Raw genomic sequence first — 17,365 nt, 5'->3', positions numbered from 1 at the left:
CCGCTCCGAGCTTTGACACGGGCCAATGAAGGCCTGCCCTGCGTGGATCGCGAGCGGCAGTGCTGAGCGCTACCTGTGCGGGCAGGGGGGAGGAGGGAGAGCGGGGCCTGGCGCGCAGTTCACACATGTGCACGGAAGAATGCTTTAATCTCCCTGAGGCAGCTCCATACCTCAGGGAGATTGAAGCGCTTTTTAACAAAATTAATAAAGGCAGTAAAAATTTTTTTAAAAACATGTCCCCTGATGTGACTCTGTCACATGAGCTGGGACATGTCTTTACTTCAAAAATAAAGTTTTTAGTTAATGTCTTTTTTGCTTTAGGAAACCTTGTCCCGCTCGTGGATGAGGTTTCCAAAAAAATGGAAAGGCTGCTTGGCCTTTTCACCTTCCCACCAACCTTAAGGCAGCATTAACTTGATTTTAATTAGCTTGTTAATGGCATGAATAGGCCTTTCAATTATCAGCGGGCACACAGCCGACTCCGGCGCGCGCCCGTCGAACGAAACATCACGCGAGTGTGCGATGACGTCGGGATACATGCCCGATGTCATCATGGGTCATATTGTGCCCGGGCGTGTGTTGGGCACGTGAATTTACACCAAATGTAAAACTCTGCCCTTGAGCTCAATCTAGACTCACATTTCCAGTGTTGTCTTTTGGATGGGATGTTAAACTGAGCCCTGTCTTCCCTCTCAGGTGGATGTTAAAGACCCCGTGACACAATACAAGGAACAGCAGGGGGGGGAATTCTTCCTAGTTTCCTGGTCTATGCTTATCCCCCAATCAGTGAAACAGGTCATTACCACATTGCTGTTTGCCGTGTGCACATTGGCTGCCGTGTTTCCTACATCTGACCAATGACAATGTTTCATTGGTTACAAAGAGTTTTGGGACAACATGAAGAGTGTTGTTATAAATGTAAGTTCTTTCTTTATTCAAAGTTCTATAAATGTTGGGAAGTGTCACTTCCATTTGCTCTTTTAATTTCCCTTGTGAGCTTCTAATTAAAATATCTGATTCTGGTGAATCAAACACCAGTCTATTTGTGAAAGGGATTTAGGAAAATTTACACTTTGCTGCGTAATTGGGTGATGTGGGAGGGATATGCAATAAAACTTAGCAGAGCTTCCCGTCACATTTTGCTATTTATTATTGACGGCAACAGAGCTGGAGAACTATATAAAACAACAAGGACAGAAAAGATCAGGTTATTTATGACATCAGTATTCAGGGAGCATTTCTGCATGACAAGTACAAAATGACAAGATAATTTAACACTACATAAACGTGCAGTAAAGTTTAATGCAGCTAAATGTAGGTGACAATATTTTTGAAGTATGTGCCTGAATACTCATCAGCAATTCGATTTCATAATTGAAAACTATCGTGGCCCCTGGCTATTTTGAAGATGTAGATTGGCTACAAGGAGATGAAGCAGAATTATATCCCCTGTCAGCTCTGCTCAAAATGCAGCAAAATATGGACCAGCAAAGCAGAACCAGGGCAGGAAAGCAGAGTAAGAACAGGGCAATTACTACAGCAACAAACAAATAAATAAAACAAAGGGTGGTGTGCAGAGCATCTTCTTATGTGCAACATTCTAGATGCATTTAAGGGGAAGCTATTAATAAAGACAACGGAGAAAGAGATAGAAAATTATGCTGCTGTGCTTAAAAAGATAGAAAACAAAGACTTATATAGTGTTTTTCATAAACTTTCAGTACATCCCAGAGCACTTTAAAGCCAACGGAATACCTTTTGAAGTGTAGTCACTGTTGGGATGTAGGAAATGCAGCAGACAATTTCTGCACAGCAAGCTCCCACAAACAGTAATGTGATAATGCCCAGATCTGTATTTTGTTGATTGAGGGATAAATATTGGCCAGGACACTGAGCATAATACCCTTGTTATTCTTTGAACTGAACCATGGGATCTTTCACACTCACCTGAAAGGGCACATGGTTAGATGATGAGTGTTGGGAGGAGACTGAAATGGAGATTAAATCGACAACATAGAACACTTGGCCTGTTTCTGCTGCTCCATTGAAAAGTGATTTTGAGTGAATGCAGGGAAATCTTTTGCAATACAGCATCAGTAGTTTGAGCCAAAGAGTTGTGAACCATCCATGATATCTGACCCTGCAGAGATACCCCTGGCCTCTTCTGAACACTGCCTCATAGAACATAAACATAGGGGGTAGAGCTTCAATTTGTAGGCTGGCTGTAAAACTGGCATTCCAAAATCTGCCTCAAACTCACATTCACTGTAATGAATGGCAGTGAATATCGGGCGGTTTCTATTACAGCAGGCTGATTCACAATGCCAGTTCACACCCGAGAGTTAAGATTAAATATCTAACCCCGCTGTTTCCTGTATTGGACTTGAGAAAGCCATTATTATTCCTTTCTAATCACTTTACCCACTGGCCACAGGATGATTCCAGGAAATATTTGTCGATTGTTCTGGACACATCTAAAATGATAAAAGTCAAGATTTTTTTTAAAATGTCATTGTAACAGCAATCCAACAGCTTGACTGCACGTTGTGTCGTGTTGAAGATAATTCTTCGATGAAAACTATTGATGCTGTATTTCAAAAGATTTTCCTGCACTCACTCAAAACTACTTTTCAACAGAGCAGCGGTAATGATAGCATAAAGGATAGAACACCTTTATATTCTGAACGCCTCTCAGCATAGTGCTGAGATCAGTGCACTCAGGGAAGTGAGGAAACAGTTTCAATGTGACCTCAGAGTTCAGGTGACATTCACAAATCCCTTGGGCATTTATCCTTCCATTACTTCTGAATCTCTTGATTAGCTTCCAGTCTCGTAGCTCAATCCCTTATCTCACTCCCGGGCCCATAGCTCACTCCCAGGTATTCGTTCTTCTGTATTTAACACGCGCTTAAAATTAAATTACATTGCTTGGTTGCCCTTGCAAGGTGACATCATCTCACTTTAAATAGGCCCTATTAAACCAAGTTAGGGCGTTTTAGTTAAAAATAATCCTCTTGCCACTGGTTTCCTATCTCGTCTACACCTGGGGCTGTGGGAGCCGGGCCCGACACGTGAAATGATGCGCGATGACGTCGGGCGTGCGTCCCAATGTCATCGCGCGTCATCTCGATATTTCGGCTCCGCACCTACCCCGCCCGCTCCCGCCCAGCCCGCCCGCCATGAGTAAAATCCTGGCCATAAAGTTAAAGGTCAAAAAATTAAATATCATCATGGGCCAGGATTTTACTTAAGGCAGGCAGGCTGGGCAGGATCGAGCAGGGGTGGGCGCAGAGCCGATTGCCGCCCCCCCATCAGCTGCGCGCCGCCATTTTAGGCGGATGGGCCAATTAAGGCTCGCCCAGCATAACGTGCGGCCGGTACAGCGCTACCTGTGCGGGGCAGGGCGAGGAGGGAGAGCCGGGGCCTGCACTGTATCGCGCATGCGCACCCCCAAGAGTGCAGCAATCCCCCTGAGGCAGCTCCGTGCCTCAGGGAGATTGAATAGACAATAAAAAACTTTAATAAATGATGTTAAAATTTACTTAGACATGTCCCCTCATGTGTCACATGGGTTGGGACGTGTTTGTAAAGGTGGGGAAATTGTTTTATTGATTTTATAAAAGCTTCGGGAAACCTCATCCCGCCCGTGGATGAGGCTTCCTGAAAAATGCGAAGGCCGCCTGGGATTTTCGACTGCCCACCGACCTTAAGGTTGGACGGGCAGCGTTCTTAATTAGTTTGATTACATTCTTAATGGCCTTAATAGGCCGTTGACATTTCAGGGGGTCCGCAGCCGTTTCCGGCGCCCGCCCGCTGAATGAAATATCGAGATGACATCCTCATGTGTCATTTTAAGCATCGGTGTGTCAGGCCCGACCCCCACATGCCCATCGGAAGATTCAGCCTATGGCCTTTAATTTTCACGTAAATGAAGTGTTCCCGGGGTAGAATTTGGGGAGTGGATAATGTTGAGGCTGCACCTCATAACTCAGAAGTTCCGCTCAATTCCAGCTATTATCGCCACGACAACAAGAACAACTTATCCAGCACCTTGACCGTATTAAAACATCCAAAGGAGCTTCACAGGAGCATTCGAAAGCTAAATTTGACATCGAGCCACAAAAGCATATATTAGGGCAAATGTACAAAAGTTTTGTCAAAGCGCAGGTTTTAAAGAGCCTCTTAAAGAAGGAAGGAGAGATAATTAAGATAGGCGAAGAGGTTTAGGCAAAGAATTTCAGAGTTTAGGGCCTCTGCACCTGAAGACACAGCCACCAATGGAGACAACATATAAACGAGGGAAGGTCAGCACACACTGTATTCCTTCCATTAAAGTCTGAGCAATGCTGTGCGTTCCTGGCATATGGGGGAGTGGTGGGGAACACAAACAAAAAGGACATCATTCAGCTCCTTGAGACTGTTCACCATTTCAATTAGGCCATGAGCTGTATTTTCACTCCATCGATGTGTCTTTGTTCTCTAACTCCTGATGACCTTACCCAACTCCCTCCACCACCGACGCACAGTGGCAGCAGTGCATACCATCTACAAGATGCACTGCAGGAATTCACAAAGCAGCCTTCAACAGCACCTTCCAAACTCACGACCAGCTGGAAGGACAAGGGCAGCCAATAAATGGGAACACCGCCAACAGGGAGTTCCCCTCCAGCTCACTCACCATCCTGACTTGGAAATATATCGCCATTCCTTCACTGTCACTGGGTTAAAATCCTGGAAGTCCCTCCCTAACAGCACTGTGGGTGTACCTACATCACATGGACTGCAGCGGTTCAAGAAGGCAGCTCACCACCACCTTCTCAAGGGCAACTAGGGATGGGCAATAAAAATGCTGGCCCAGCCAGTGAAGCCCACATCCCATGAATGAATATAAAAAAAGTCTATCAAACAAAAGCAAAATACTGCAGATGCTGGAAATCCAAAATAAAAACAGAAAATGCTGGGAAAAACTCAGCAGGTCTGGCAGCTTCTGTGGAGGGAGAAACAGAATTAACGTTTCGAGTCCAACATGACTCTTCTTCAGAACTGGAGAGAGGTAGAAACGTGATGGGTTTTACTCTGTTGGAAAGGGGGAGGGTCAGGTGGAGAAAATAGAAGGTCAGGGATCAGCTGGCGGGCAAGAGAGATAAAATTACAAAGATTTCATGGAAAAAAAGGCAAAGTGGGTGGTAGTGATAGTATAAAGGCAAAAACTTTGGTCCAGGGTAGGTGTTAACAGCAGAATAAAGGTCAGTACTATCTGAAAGCAAAATAGCAGAATGTGTTAATTGCAAAGAGGTCAGCGCTGTCTGAAAGCAAAAACACGAGCACAAGATACAGACTGGCACTAGCGGGAAAAATAAAACAAAAATTAATTCAAAATAGAGGACAGGGTTCATGGTCTGAAATTGTTGAACACCATGTTGAGCCCAGAAGGCTGTAAAGTACCTAATCGGAAGATGAGATGGTGTTCCTCCAGCTGGTGTTGAGCTTCACTAGAACATTGTAGCAGGCCAAGGAGAGAAATTTGAGCATGAGAGCAAGATGGTGAATTGAAATGGCAAGCGACAGGAAGGTCGGGGTCATGCTTGGGGCTGAGGGGAGGTGTTCTGCAAAGCGGCCACCCAGTCTGCTTTTACCCTCCCCAATGCAGAGGACGTTGTCAGCAGTGAGTACAGTAAGACTAAATTGAAAGAAGTGCAAGTAAATCGTTACTTCTCGATGTGATCTCGATGCGATTATCGGAATTTGAATTTATGTTAACATCATTTATTGGCCAGAATAATGGAAAAAGAAAACATAGGCGACATGTTGGCTATATCTCACGTCAGGTGTGGCCATTGGGTATTGGCCAGAACTATGGAAACACCCAGGCAGTATCACTTAATTATTTGAGATTGCCTAGATCACTTTGTTCCCTTTGTAATGTTGACTGCTTAACAGTTAAACTCTCAAGACAGCCATCAGGTCAAGTCTAGAGGTTTGGCAAGAAGGAACTCACTTCAGTATACATTCTGAGCATCATGTAAGACACCTCACAAAGAAAGGGTACACAAAATATCAGGGAACAGCCCCTCTAAGGTCAGAACTCACAGGACAGTAACAAGTCCAACATCCACAGAGACCAATTTGATCATTTTGGCTCTGCAAAAACCGGGTTATAAGAATCTAAGATAGAACTGTAATAGTTATTATACTACTGGTGTTTGACAACACACATGAGTCTGGATCACGAGGAATTATTTAACTGCATTTAAAAGATTTCCTAACGGTATTGGTCAGGACAGGTCAGCGTGGGTCAACACAGGTCATCAGCGGCTCAGCACGGGTCAGTGTGGGTCAGCATGGGGCAGGGCGGGGTCAGCGGTGGGGTAATGCTGGTTAGCACAGGGACAGCAATGGGTCAGAGATGGGTCAGCGGTGTGTCAATATAGATCAATGCTGTGTAGAGCAATGATCCTGCTTCTGAGTATCTGACCCGCGCTGACCTTGTGCAAAGTCCAGGTAGCTTGATGTCGCAGAGAGTCACCCTCAAGGAGTGCCCGTAATGCAAAAGCTCTTTTATTGACAGAATCAAGTGTCATGTTATTTTTAAACAAGTGCTTTTGTCAGTAAAATATTTACTTCACTTAATGTTTACGTTGGAAGCCGCACTGGTGAGAGGGTCGGCATCTCTGTTTGGAGGCATTTCTGCAGTTTTGAGCTGGTATCATTCTGATCACATGACACCTGAGCATGTGATACCTGACCACACATGATATCTCATCATGTGACATTTGATCATGTGACATTTGTTCACATGATTTCTGCAAATATCATTGAATTTACCTTATGAAGGTTGGGGGGTGCGTAGTTCTGCTATGGTTGACATACAAACATCAGAACGAGGAACAGGAGTAGGCCATTCAGGCCCTTGTCCCTGCTCCACCATTGAATAAGATCATGGCCAACCTGATGTTAACCTGAAATCTACATCCCACACTACCGCCGATAACCTATCAGCCCCTTGCTTAGCAACAATCTACCCATCTCTGCCTTAAAAATAGACTCTGCTTCCACCGTCTTTTCAGGAAGATGATTCCATAGATTCACAACCCTCTGAGTGAAAAAATTTCATCTCATCTCTGTTTTAAATGGACGACCCCTTATTTTTAAACAGTGACCCCTAGTTCTAGATTCTCCCACGAGAGGAAACATCCTCTCCACATCCAGCCTGTCAAGATCCCTCAGGAGCTAATAGTTTCAATCAAGTCACCTCTTACTCTTCTAAACTCCAGCAGATACAAGCCTAGTCTGTCCAACCTTTCCTCATAACAGCCCACCCATTCCGAGTATTAGTCTGGTAAACCTTCTCTGAACTGCTTCCAATGCATTTACATCCTTTTATAAGATCTTATTTTGCGATTTTGTGCTAATGGATGTTGTGCAAGAAGTTCCAAAAACTAGAAAGCACCGAAGAGGGAACAACCATCCCCCCAGTTTCTGATGCCCCCATCTCAGAGCTCCTCCATTTCACAGAACCCCCGCCCCCCACCCCCCCCTACTCCCAGCTATTTTTGAGACCTCCCCCATTTCAAAACTCCCTCAATTCAGAGCACCGCCCACCAATGCTGGAAACTGCAATTCCCAAGCCCTTCTGATTGGCAAACTTTCACTTTATTCCTCAGATTGGGATCTCTGCACATGACATCACAGCCAGAGGCTTCTCTCTCGGTACCAATGATATTATGAGGTGGCGGAGGAGGAGGAGGGGGAGGGCTCACCCTGCTGTGGGTAATTCAAATCCCTCAGTCCTCCTGATTGCTTGGCAGGGGGTGGGGGAAGTACCCTTGATTCTGGAAGTGTTGGAACCCTGTCTGATGGTGGTTTTGAGGAGTCTAACCATATGATTCCACATCTCCCCTTGCAATCTGGTGACTTCATTAGTGAGGAGAAGCCTTTGGGTCACCACTCAATACACAGGGCAGAACTGTGTGCTGCTCCCAAGAATGGGAAGCAAGGCAGACAGGGGGTTGGGGGGGCGGGGTACTTAATGAAGTGGGAGGCCAAAAATCAGCTTCCCAATGGCAGGATGATCTTTTCCATTAAAGTTCTTGGAACTTTAAAGACAGGCCAAGCTTCCCAACAGCAAGCATTGGGAAGCACTTTTAAATACACTTGCATACGATGTATACTCATTATAAGGCCAGCTCGCCAGAGTTAAGCTCCCCTCCCAATTAAGTTATCTGCACGCGAGCAATATGTGCCTTCAGATTTATGACTGCAGAAAGTGGTGTGCAGCAGGCGAGGTAGTCAACTTGCTGGAGTTGGAGTGAGGAGCCACTGTCTTTTCCTCTTTGGGGACCATTGTTCAATGGGGCAATGATCGGGAGGGAGCACTATAAGGGGCACAGCACAGGGAGGCGGGCAGGCTGTCCAGGGCAGGGAGCATTGAGCCATGGAGGGAGGCAGGCTAGCAGGGAGGAAGCCATGGAGGGTTCAGGGACGTGGTAGGGATGGAAGAGCCTTGCACGTTGGATATCGGGGTCCTGTGACTGGGCTGGGGTGGGAAGTCCTAGGCAGGGATTGTGGGAGACAGATGTTTCTAAAGGGTAAGATCGGTGCTGTCTACAGTGGGGTCATGGGGGTTGAACTAAGAGTACTGGGCAGCAGATGGAACAGTGACAGTGACAGGGGAAGCTGGATGCAGTAGGGTGGCAGGTCCAAGATCATGGGCAGGTAGCAGATGGTCCCATGGTAGGAGGTCACAGAAATGGATAGAGCAGGCAGCGAGGATAATGGGAAGGGTCAGGGTGGGGTTGGTAACAGGTGTTGGCTCAGAGGGGAGAGGAGACGTGGAGGGTGATGGTTATAGGCTCAAAGGTAATGGGGGAGTGCGAGGGTAACAGAGGGGAGAGGAATAGTTATATTGGGTGGGTCAAAGGTGAGGGCCGAAGATGGTAGGTGACAGAGGGAGGGTAGGTGGTGAAGAGGGTCTGGAATGTGACATTTTTAAATGTCTCCTCGAAAACGCAGTTGCTCTGAAAGAGCGATTCCTCGAGGCGGGATCTTTGCGGGTGGGTGGAGTTAATGGTGAGCACGATTGGCCGACTGAAGGGACACCTTAATAACCCTGAGACAACTGGATGAGAACCATGCTCAGACATGTTCTCCTCTCTATGGTAAAGCACAGGGAATGGGGAAAGGGAGGCAGGGGTTAGCACAGGGAATGGAGAAAGGGAGGCAGGGGTTAGCTCCTGCGGCCCAGGAAGAGGGCAGGGCCACAACAATGTGCCAGCGTCCCAGGTAGATGGTTATGGTTGATAATGGGGTGGGTGGTATGTCTATGATGGCAAGGAAAGGGTCTCGAATGTGTCTCAAGGGTAATGGAGGGAGGCCCAATAGTATTTGAGGGAGGGTGCATAGGCATTGCTTTCATTACCCCGATCAATGCTGCAGTCTCTGTGAACATGGGTGTACGAACGAGAAGCGAGCTCACCTTTGGTCCTCAAGGGTGGTCTTCACCATGGCCAGAATTTTTACCGCCCACGATTGGGGCCCAACCACAATTTCATGCTGGTGGGCTAATTAAGGCTCGCCCGGTGTAAAACGCTGGCTGCAGTGCTCAGCGCTGCCTGTGTGAGGTGGGGAGGAGGGTGAGCGGGGAACTTTGCGCACACGCGCAGGAAAAGCTCCCTGAGCACAGAGCTGCCTCAGGGAGATGAAGATATAAAAATTTAAAAATAAAGCATTTCAAGAAGTTAAAAAACACAACCCCTCATGTGACTCTGCCACATGAGTAGGGACATGTTAGAAATTAGTATGAAAATGTTTAATTTTTTTAATGATGGATCGAAACCTCACCCCGCCTGTGGATGAGGCTTCACAAAAAATCCAAAGGCCGCTTGGCCTTTTCGCCTGCCCCCCAATCGTAATTCAATTAGATTGTTAATGGCCTTAATCGACCTTTTAATTGTCGGCAGGCGCGCTGCTGACACCCGCAAGCGCCCGCCGACCAAAATATCACACGTCATTTTATGTTCGTTTGGGTCGGGCTTGCGCCCGCCCTATAAGCTAAAAGCTCTCGCCTGTGGTGTGGTAGAGAGAGGCCAGACTGCTGCAAGGTACAGGGCTTCCCATTGCCTGAAATGCTCAGGGCCAGAGCAACAACTTCAAAGAATATGCTGACTAGATGGATCGCTGGAATTTGTTCACAGATCACCTCAGGCCTTCAAGATGATGGCACAAGACAACCCCACCCTTCTACCGGCTATGGTCCAGCTGGGGAGGAACCAGTGCAGGGCCAGTAGCAACAAAGGCCAGAGCAGCAAGTGGCAGCAGCAGGAGAGCCGCAAGAAACACAGATGCTGGCAGCCAAGGGCCAGTGTAAGGTCAAGCATTGGCCCGAAATCGGATATATCACTGGTGCTGCAGCTACCGCCAAATGAGTGAGAAGCAATGCCAGAGGCGCCTTAGGATGTCCCGGGATGTGGTTAATCACCAATGTCAGCTGCTCAATGAAGACCAGCGTCCGCAAGACAATCCCATGCTGGGGTCATTAACAGCCTGAAACCTCTTTGCCAGCGGCGCCTTCCAGAGGGGACCTGTGTAGGATGCCCCAGTCTGCAACACACAAGTGCACCCAGGGGGGTGACAGGTGCCCTCTTCAGAAGAGCGTACGATTTGTGAAATTCCGTTTGGATCCCGAGAGCCAGGCAGTCAGAGTGTTGGGTTTTGCAGCAATCACAGAATTCCTACAAGGACAAGGAGCTACTGACTACACAAATGCGACACTGTGAGCTCCCTGGGAGCAACCCACTGCATTCACCAACAGGAAAGGTTTTCACTCACGAAATGTTCAGCAGGTATGTGATTATATCAAACAAATCCTTCAGATTTGTGCGCGCTACCCAGGGGACCCTCACGATGCCTACATTCTCAACCACTCGCAAGTGCCACGAATCTTTGGTCCACCTCGGCGATTGTCAGGCTAACTCATTGGAGACAAGGGATGTCAGATGATCTGGCTGATGACACCAGTTCAGAATCCACAAAGTACTGCCAAGGATAGGCAGGGTGCCAACCATGCCTCAATAAGGACGGCCATTGAGCAGACAGTAGGCCTGCTGAAATTGAGACTCTGCTGTTTGGACTGCTTAGAGGGGCCACTTCAGTATTCCTCACAGTGTCCAGGATCATTGTGGTACGCCGTGCCCTGCATAGCCTCGCTCAACAAAGGCGGGATGTCTTTGCAGAGGGAGAGATGGAGGACTGAGATGCCTCCTTCGACGATGAGGAATGGGAAGGAGATGGTGATGATGAGGGCCAGGACATTGAGGATGCACAGGCAGAAGGAATGGCAATGGTGTGGCATGGCTGACGGTCCCGGGACAACATAATCACCATCAGATTCCAGGCCGAGCGAGCTCCCAGTGCGTTTCTTTTACACTGTTGTTTACAACCTTCTGCTGGCTGGGAGACCGGGGCCCCCTATTTGGCGGGGGGGGGACATCAGAGTTTACTTTCATTGAGCTTGTTTTCTGGTGGCCGAAATAAATTATACTATTTCACGTCATCTTTGCTGGAATCGCGATCCTTTGCATTCACCAATCTGAGGTGCAAAACGTCCCACTTGCACCAAATGCGTGCAACAGTCCCCGCAAACCAATGCACACTCCCATGGTCTCTGTCACCTGCAAGGAAACAAGATGCAGGCCCTTGGCTCGAACAGGCCTGTACACATGCTGCATTGCATGCCTCCTAATTTGGCAGGGTTACACTCATGTCTCCCTGATACATGCCACAGATGAGGGCAATGCCTTGCAAAGAATGCTGTCAGGTGCACAGAGGAACATAGCAAATAAGAGCGTGAGTAGGCCATTTGGCCCCTCAAGCCTGCTCCGCCATTCACCTAGATCATGGCTGATCATCTACCTCAATGCTTTTCCTCCTCACTATTCACATATCCCTTGATATCTTTCATAAATAGAAACCTATCGATGTCTGTGTGGGAAATGCTCAATGATTGCCCTCTGGGGGTAGAGAATTCCAAAGACTCACCACCCTCTGAGTGAAGAAGTTCCTCCTCACCTCAGTACCTTATTTAGAGGCTGTGTCCCCTGGTCCTGGAACCCCAGCTAGGGGAAAATTCCTTCCTGCATCGGCCCTGTACAGACCTGTAAGAATCCTGAATGCTTCACTGAGATCATATCTCATTATTCTAAACTCCAGATAATACAGGCCCAGTCTCCTCAATCTTCCCTCATACGACAATTGCACCAAGCCTGGAATCAGTCTGTGGAACACTGGTTGCACTCCCTCTATGGGAAGTATATCCTTCCTTAGATAAGGAGAACAAAAACTGTACACAATGCTCCAGGTGCGGGCTCACCAAGTATTGTAGGGTGGCTAAGTTGTAGTATTAGTAATAGAGTTGAACTGAAGACACTTCTTAAGTGGAAACACTAAGTTTATTTACAATATACTCACAGCAACTACACGTGTGCTTACAACTCTCACTCTATGGGTGGAATTTTCCGTGCTCACTGGCAGCGGGCGTGATAGGTGGTGGGCGCGGAAAACACGGTGCGATCTGGTTAATGATGGCGGGAAGGCAGGTCGCGATCGTCCGCTCAGCCCCCAGATGGTGAATCGCATTTCGCACCAACGGTTGTTGGGGACCTCATTGTAATACATCAGCATATCATTAAAAGGCCATCTTGCCAGGCTCTTGGACCCCGCCAGATTGTCCGCCCACATCGTCAGGAAAGCACGTTGATGTGTTTCACAACAGCGCACAGGCGACGTGCACTTGGCCACCTTCACTTTGGGGGAACTGGAGGTGAGTGAGCAGCAACGTTCTCCGCAGCTCGCCAGGGTTGCCTGTTGCTTTGCCAGGGGGGTGCGGGGGTCTGGGTGAAGTGCCACCCAGCCTTGAAAGCAACTGTTTTTGTGGGTGTGGTGTCTGGGAGCAACTTATGCCCTGCCACGGAGGTGAGTGTTTTCAGGGGGAGCGGTGTCCAGGGGCAAATGCTGCCCTGGTGTTGGATCCCGCGCACAAGCAATCAAGGTGAGGGGCAGGGTAGGCGAGGGAAGTGGCCATGAAATAGGGGCACCTGTATCAACTGACCATCCCTCTGCAACTGAGACAGTTCAGGCACAGCCACAGGGATATGATTGGGGTTGGGCTCCTCAGCTGCCCACCCACGCAAGCAACATGGAGGCACCAAAGTGCCACCAAGTCCTCCAGACCTTACCCCACTGCCCCGGCACAGAATGTGTGCCTGCAACCGCTTTACTGGACCGTGGAGCAGTTGGGCTGCACACGTTGTACAATCTCCTCGCCAACACTGGCCATGGCGCAGTCACTGCTGGAGGTGCTCACAGCCCCATTGCAATCTCAGCACCCTGGTTAGGAGCTGTCTCCCCCATGTCGCAGGCTGACAGGGCAGCCATGCAGCGCACTCATCTCTGGCCATCCGAGGGGTGACCAGCACTCTCCGGAAAGCATTAAGGGGCGTTCACACAGGGGCAGGGAAGGTGCTAAGTACACCCATGGTAACCACATTCCTCCCTCTCTCTTTCATGCTGCAGGAGGACCACGTCAGGATCATGAATCCTGGTGACCTAGCTATATGCCTGATGGCCTACTGAGAGTGAAGAAGATGGAGGAGAGAGTGACTGAGACACCTGGCCGCGCAAAGGCAGGAGCAGCAACCTCAGGAAGAAGAGGCTGCTGGGGCTCCCTCACACACTGCCCAGGAGCGACAGCGAGCTGTGGTTGGTCAGCGCCTAGCGACACCCCGGGTCTATAGACACCATCTGTCATTCCTGCAGATGACCGAGAACCAGCATTGCCAAAGACTGTGCATGTCTATGGACCTGATCGCTCACATCTGCCACTTACTGCAGGACTTGGCGCCAAGGTGACATGGAGGGCATCCAGTGCCAGTGGCTGTGAAAGTGACAGCAGTGCTCAATTTCTAATCCAGTGGCTCCTTTCAGGGCTCCACAGATGACCTCAGGCTGTATTTGTATGCAGCTAGAATTAAAGCCCTATTATTATTTCTGTATCATCTACGTGCCTTCTCCTTTCTAGCACAGACTTTAATCTTGACCTTTTTTTGACTTCATTATTGGCCAGACTTCTCTCAGGTGCAAGCTCGACTTGTCTGAGCTCAGTGGCTGATCTCCCAAATTTCATTATCTGTCTGCTTCTTGGAAAATTCTGTGACTTTTGCTTCCAAAGCCTCTTTGGCTTCATTTAGCTGATTCTTCAGCTCTTCCATGTCTTTTTTGTATTTTTCTGCTGCCTCCCGGAAAATTGAACATTGTTGTGTCTTCTCTGCCAACTCATTTTTCAGTTTGTTCAGAGAGGTGCTGAATTCTTTCTGTTTCTCTTCACACTTTTCCAGAGGTACAAACTTTGACCTGAGGGAATCTTGTCGTGTGTGAAGGTCTTTCAACAGGTTTTCTTTTCCCTGTGAAGGTGGCTCAGCCCGTCTCGAACTCTGTCACCAGGCAGGTTCTCTTCGAGGTTCTGCTACTGCTCTTCTGGGTTTTGGCTTAGGACAGCCTGCATTTCTTCAGGTTGTTGAGTCCTTACACTCTCCTTTCTCAGAACAGGAATGCTTCCAGCTTCCTTTTGTAATCTCAGTGGCCAATCAAGGTTGTTTTCCCTTAGCCAATTTTGCCCTAGGAGGCTTGGTCTTCTGCTTCTCAATACCAAAACTGGTAGCTTTGCCGATTGGCTTCCATAATGGGCAGCTACCTTGCTTATGCCTTTTACTTGAATGTCTTCACCTGTACACATCTTTAGCTTGGCAGCTGTTCATTCCAAGCTTAATTGATGTTCACTATAATTCAAATATCTAAAAGTATGTTCTCCAATTACAGTAGTGGAATCTCCCATGTCTACTTCCATTTTAATAGGTTTGCCATTTACTTTCACTGTGACAAATATTGGTTTTGTCTTTCTAACTTTCAGATTAAACAATGAGTAAATGTCTGAATTTGTTGTTTCAGGCTTTTCTACATTGTAGATTTCTTCTTTTGTTTACAAACCTGCTTGAATCTTTCCTTGCATTGCCTCATTATGTGTCCATTTCTGTGACAATAGTAGCATCCAATTTTTTTATATTGCCAATCACTAAAAGACTGATTGTTTCCACCTCTATTAATATTATTCTTCAATCTCACTGCTAAATTATTTGTCTTTATTCTTCGGCTAGCGAGGGCTGTTCCCCACTTCTCAGCAGAGTCTTGCTTTCTCGCTCCACTTCCGTTTGATGTTTCCTGCCCGATGTGGAAGATGGCACCATTTTGCACACCCTGTATTGCTTGTGAATCTCTTATAACACTTCCCATGACCAACGCTATCTCTACCGCCTTCTTGAAATCCAGATTTACTTCGGACAATAATCTTTTCTGAATAGTATCTTCTTTCACACCACACGCTAAACGACCTCTGAGCATGTTGTTCTTCTTTCTGTCAAACCCCTGTGAGGCCTCTTTGTATCCTCCTCACCACTCACAGCAGGACACCAGCAAGACATGTAATGACTCGGCCACAGAAGCTGCTCAGACAGCAGTCTCAGAGGGATGATGATCGGAAGAACACTACCTGATATGTTGCCAGATGCGTTCCAAGGCCGCAAGTTTACAAATGATACCCATGGTTCAATCCTACACATGTCAGTATATTCAGAGATGCCACTACTGATGATGTGACACAGTACATGGTGTATCCATAGGCCTGCATCATCGAGACTGATCAGGAACAAAGTGCAACTCCCTTAAATGCATGCGACCATTGCAGCAACTAGCAGCATAATGAAAATGCAATGTACATGAATAAAGTGCAATTAAACATATATTTACAAGTGTGTTTCATGTATACAGTGATTAGACACTTGTGCCACCTGGTGCCATCATCATTTCTTAATCTTTTTTTTTTCTATCGCTACATCTTGGTGCAGCCCCAACATCCACAGCTGATGTGCAGGCAGCCTGCTGACTGCCATGTCCCATGCCTCAGATGACCTTGGTGGCCATCCTCTGGTGGTCCGAGGCCCATGATGACTCCAGCTTGCTGAGGATCTCCTGCACAGGTGCAGGTGCACCCTCCTCAGCCTGACCTGTTGGAGGCAATGGGGTCACTGGCAGATCGGAGGTGGAGAGGCAGGGCACCCTTGGAGTATCTTGGGATGAAGACCCTGGGGTGCCTTGCTGGTGCTCCTTCTCCCTGTCAGTGTGCAATGGCACCTCCCTGAGTCCTTGAGGGGAAGGGGCGTCTGGAGGGAGGCCGAGGTGCCTCGTCCCCCTCTCGCAAAGCCATTGCTGCACTGCACCCATGGCTACTGATGGATTGAAGGTTTGAGCACATCTCCAGCTGCCTCTGCATGTTTCGCTGGCTCTCCAAGGTGACTGCCACCCTTTCTATTGAACCAGACAAGCTCTCGTGACTGTACTCATAACATGGGCAGACTCCTTGAGCCTTCGCTCAAGTCTGCACATGGCTTCTGGCATCTCTGCCTAATGTTCCCCTACCCATCTCTGCAACTCCAGGGGTGAATCTTCATCTGCATGAGTCTCAGCAGGAGATTGGTCTTCAGCAGTCCTCCAAGACCTCGACTGTCACTTCCTCCATCAGCAGTGGGTATGTGTCTGTGATGTGCTCACCAGGTTGTGACCACGAGTTTAATCTAGAATGTATAGATTAGGTAAATGTCTCTGTGTTGGTGGAGGGTACAGGGGATGCCATGACGGCGCTTCCTCAGAGCTGGGGGTGGAGCTGGGGGTGGAGCTGGGGGTGGGGGTGGAGCTGGGGTTGGAGGTGGAGCTGGGGTGGAGTTGGAGCTGGGGGTGGGGCTGGGGGTTGGGTTGATGCAGAGGGTGGTGGTTGAGCTGGGGGTGGAGGTGGAGCTGGGGGTGGGGGTAGAGCAGGGAGTGGAGTTCGAGCTGGGGTTGGAGCTGGGGGTGGAGGTGGAGCTGGGGGTGGGGGTGGAGCTGGGGGTGGGGGTGGAGCTGGGGGTGGAGGTGGAGCTGGGGGTGGAGGTGGAGCTGGGGGTGGAGATGGAGGTGGAGCTGGGGTGGAGGTGATGCTGGGGGTGGAGGTGGAGCAGGGAGTGGAGTTCGAGCTGGGGTTGTAGCTGGGGGTGGAGGTGGAGCTGGGGGTGGGGGTGGAGCAGGGAGTGGAGTTCGAGCTGGGGTTGGAGCTGGGGGTGGAGGTGGAGCTGGGGGTGGGGGTGGAGCTGGAGGTTGAGCTGGATGTGGGGGTAGAGCTGGGGGTGGAGTTGGGGGTGGAGGTGGAGCTGGGGCTCGAGCTGGGAGTGGAGGTGGAGGTGGAGCTGGGGCTGGAGGTGGAGGTTGGCTCTTTCTGGCTCTTTGT

Source organism: Cetorhinus maximus, chromosome 26 (assembly GCF_964194155.1).
Source record: "Cetorhinus maximus chromosome 26, sCetMax3.hap1.1, whole genome shotgun sequence".
NCBI lineage: Eukaryota > Metazoa > Chordata > Chondrichthyes > Lamniformes > Cetorhinidae > Cetorhinus > Cetorhinus maximus.
The sequence above is the reverse complement of the archived record's forward strand: the minus strand, read 5'-3'. Positions refer to the sequence as shown.